This window comes from Heterocephalus glaber, unplaced genomic scaffold (genome assembly GCF_053883595.1).
Source record: "Heterocephalus glaber isolate CG9 unplaced genomic scaffold, H.glaber_assembly_v1.0 deba00001600, whole genome shotgun sequence".
In the NCBI taxonomy this organism is placed as follows: Eukaryota; Metazoa; Chordata; class Mammalia; order Rodentia; family Bathyergidae; genus Heterocephalus; species Heterocephalus glaber.
Window position 1 is genome coordinate 44,384,338 of NW_028258372.1, and position 4,374 is coordinate 44,388,711.

Below are 4,374 nucleotides of genomic sequence, written 5' to 3' on the forward strand. Positions count from 1 at the left end.
GTCTGAGCTGATTACTACTCAATTAGTTTTGATTCAATTCACTGAAGAAAAATATCCTTTTCATTAGTGTGGAGAAATAACCATCGAACACAAAATATATTTCCCAGCATTGCCATGGCAACTGGGCTAACGCAGCTGAGCCCCGAATGTTAATGGCTTCCCGGGAGCATGTTCTCGAGCCGGCGAGCGGCCGTTAGGTCTTGCTGGGTGGGGAGGCCGTGCCACCCTGCTGCTGCTGCTGCTGCTGCTGCTGCTGCTGCTGCTGCTGCTGCTGCTGCTGCTGCTGCTGCTGCTGCTGCTGCTGCTGCTGCTGCGACTGGCAGGCGGAAGAGTGCGGCAGATGCCCGAGCAGGCTCCCTTCCCCTTCCGGCCACTCGCCTCCCATGCCACTCCCCCGTGGGCTGGCACAACGGCCGCACCGGCTTGCGGCTTTGCAAGTCCCCAGGGCCCTGTGCTACCTACGTGCCGAAGGTGAGAGATGCAGCCCCTCACCCGGATGTGCTTCCCGCGTACTTCCGGTCCCGTGGGTGTGCGTGACCGCCAGGGTGATGGCCTGGCCTTGAGCTCTTCGTGAACGCATCCCAGCCAGCCCTGGCTGCCCACACTGCCAGAGCCAGCAGTCGGTGCAGGTCAAAGGTGAGGTGTGTCCTTCAGCCTGGAGAAGTCTGTCCGCAGGAGGGGAGCTTGATTCTCACCCTCAGCCCTCAAGGCACGCGGGAAGGGTGGGACAGCAGAGCTTAGGTTTCTGAAGCAACCAAGTGCATGTTTGTAAAAAGTGAGTGGCAAAAGCGCCAACACCAGTCTTCAAGAACGATGAACGTGGCCATTATCTCGGCATTAATCTGGCCATATAACCAAATTAGACCATAACAAAAATTTCATTTAGGAGACTAAAGTTTCCAGGTTAAATGGATAATTGCCCATATTTTCCCTTAAACTGTGTCAGCATAATTGTAGAATATCAATTAAGTGTTAATTGCTGTGTACAGAGTCAAAGCTCCAAAGGTGGAAGACCACGCCCTCAAGGAACACATAGCTAGGAGATAGCAGGAGCACTACAGGGAAAGCACTAATTACCGGGCCCTGACTATGTGCCTGACAGTCCGCTAAGTACTACTTTCTGCGCCTTATTTCATTCAGTCTTTGTATTAACACCATGAGGAAGACATTAGCCCTTTTTTGTTATAACCAAGTATGCCAAGATTCAAAAAAGACAGTCAAATACTAGCTCAGTTATAGCAAGTACTTGGCAGAACTGGATTCAAACACAAGTCTGTCTGACTCCACAATCGCTTCAAACCACCACACACACTGTCTTTTGTGTATGCGCCAAGACAAGTCAAGTGCTAAGTGCTCAGTGTCCACTGAAGGTTACAAAAGCAAATAAATACCTGATTCCTAAGGAAGCTGCAGGTCCTATTGCATTTAATTAACTTCCCTTTTAAAATTCAGCTTCAAAGGAATGGGCAAAGCCAGAGCATTCCACCTCCTCCATTAACCAGATATTCTACGCATTACCTTTCCACTCTTTCTGTGACGAGGGGGAAGGGCAGGACAGTGGCTGTGAAAACTGCCAAAAGGCAAGGCCCACCAGCTGCTGGCTTTGACACAAGAGCAAGCTCAAGTCAATTATCTCATTGTCAGAGTTCTGGTGCCCTGCCCTCACTGCTCTCCCTCGGGGACCCACACACCGAGCTTCTCTATTTCGAATCATCATCATGTCACCATCAAAAATATTTATTAAGCTTCTGCATGCATGTTGTTCTAGTTCCCCATTTATTCTTGCTCCCTTGGCATGTATGTAATTTTCACTCTATTTGTTGCAGTTGCTTGACATGATTTTATGTCATCTTTATACATCTTCAGGTACAGTTTTGAAGGTATTCAGAAGGCTTGGGGTTCACAGAAGGGTTTCTTTCTTTGTCTTTGCTTGATGGTAGCAACACCAGCTGTTCTGGATGACAAGAGACCTCAATCCGGGGACTGACCTAGTGGCCATCTCTTCCAAACACGATGCAGAGCAGAATGAGCTAACATATATTGTAGCTCATAATGGAAATTGTGTCAAAAGTAAAACAAACAGTGAGCTCACATACAACTGCATAGATCGGCTTGATTGGTAGAATACCATTTGTCAAAATGTATTCTAGGAAAACCTAGTTTCTTAGGATGTTAAAGAATGATAGTAGTGACCCCCAAATACTGTATAGCATCTTAGCACTTAAGAAAACAGCAGAAGCAGGAATGCCTCAAGCTATTCTCCCCTGAATCAATTCTTAAAATGATTCTCTGACCTTCCTCTAAATAAGTATAAGACCATCGTTCCAGAAAGGGCTTCACTGCACTCAGAAGAAAGAAACAAAGACAGAGAGAATCCAACACAAAGGCTTTGCTAAGTTCTCTCCTGTTCATTATATATCATTAGATCATTCCCTTTGGTCTCCAATTATACTTCTGCATGACAATTAACAATGCAACATTTTTCTGTTTCTTAGGGTCTTCCTTTCTGATGGCTGTCATGTCCTATAAAGCATATTAAATATATTTGTATGTTTTTTTCTTATTGATTTGTCTTTTGTTATAGGTGTCTCATCCAGGACCCTGGCCTTGGGCGAAGAAAAATTACTTGTTCCCTACAACAGACAAAAAGTGAGGAGAGGGATTCTGTGTCCAGCCATGTAGAGAAGATGCTGAGTTAAGCAAACATAAATCAAGTTTCTTTACTGTGGGGTTCTCAGAGATTAGTGTGCTAATATACTGCCTGACTCTCCAAGCTCGGAGAGTGGTCAAAAGCGTGGTCCACAGAGCTGTCTTTATTCCAGAGCACTGAGGGACTAGGCTTGCGAGCTCTGCAAACCCAGAGCAGGAGGCCATCCAGGAAATTAATCTGCACACCTACATCAGGAAGACTGGAAAGCGACATCATCATCTGGGTCCTTTTGCATGTGGACTCCTAAGCTTCATGGGAGAAATGTTAAGGAGGACATTGGAACTCATCTTTGAGCCCAGGAAACGGGAAGTTGAGTCTACAAAAACAAAACAAAAATGTAGTTAAAAAAAAAAAAAAATCAGATCCCAAATCCCAGCCATAGCTGAGATAGACTGGAAACTACTCTGAGGAAGGAGAAAGGTTTGGACCAGGGATTTTTAATTTGTAGAGGAAGCCTCTGTAGACATTGGGATGCTTTGAGATACAAATGCCTGACAACCCAGACTGAAAAATTTAAACAATAGATAATTATTCATCTCACTTAATAAGAATATCAGGGCTCACACCTTTAGAATCTCTGTGATTCTCTTAGTTCACACCATACTCGCTGTTTCCTGGATCCTTCATTATTCTCCTCCTTGATTTTTCTCTCTCAGTATGCTAGAGCTGAATAATTTAGTGCTAAATTAAACCCAGTTTGGCCTGGAGATACCTCCATACTTGAGTCCTCATGTAAGGAGCTGCAACCTAACTCAGTATGGAACCTAACAGAAACCTGAGTTAGGAGTACACATCTATGCATAGCCGAGTCCCAGTCAATCACAGTTGCTAAGCAGCAGCCAGTCTCAGATGAGAAACTACCAGGCCACGTTCAAATAAAGCAAAGGCCAAGCTGTAACCACCTGAGGCGCCTCTGTACCTCACTCCCTTCTTCTGTGGATAGGTGCTGCCTGACCACTTTGCAGGCCAGAGTTCTCTGAGCCTGCTCTGGTTTCAAGGACTCCTCATTTGCAAATTTCTTTTTAATTAAACACATACAAACTTAATTTGTCTGAAGTTTTTATAATATTAAGAAGGAAATATAGAAGTCATTTTCTGAGTTTCTGAATATCTAGAAGAAACTTTGATTTACCCTCACGGTCTAGATTAGAAATCTGTGTTGAAAAATGTTTTTCCTCAAAGTACTGATTTTTTTCTCCATTGCCTGTTGGCATCCATTACTGCTGAGAAATCCAAAAACAGACTATTTCTTTTCTCTTGTAAACCTTATTTTTCATGCATTGACTTTCGCCTCTTTTTAGAAACTGTAATCTTCTGAAATATTATAAGGTATGATCAAAATATACAATGAATTTTTTTTTCTGGTACCGGGGATCAAACTCAGGTCCTTGCCTTTGCAGGGCAGGCAGCGGAACCACTGAGCTAAATCCCCAGCCCTACAATGAATGTTTAAATTCTAAAAATTTACTGCAGTAAGACACATGGCCATCAGTCCCCATTGAAATACTTCCTCCACTACACGGATACTTATCCCATCATCCTTGCCATGTTCTAAAGAGTTCTAGAAGCCCCTTTCTTGCATGTCTTTACAAGGTAAGATCAGAACTGTGGTGATTGCTGCTGCTGAGTACCATTAACAGAAAAGCAGGCTCATAAAAACATCA

General features: G+C 44.1%; 1 long non-coding RNA gene across 1 annotated transcript; it reads left to right on the top strand.

Moving 5' to 3' along the window:
* The first annotated feature begins 404 nt into the window (after positions 1 to 404).
* On the top strand, positions 405 to 3,756 carry LOC110345330 (uncharacterized). The gene is made up of 2 exons (XR_002388612.2): positions 405 to 636; positions 2,585 to 3,756. It is a non-coding gene; the product is annotated as an uncharacterized LOC110345330 (long non-coding RNA).
* The last annotated feature ends 618 nt before the right edge of the window (positions 3,757 to 4,374 follow it).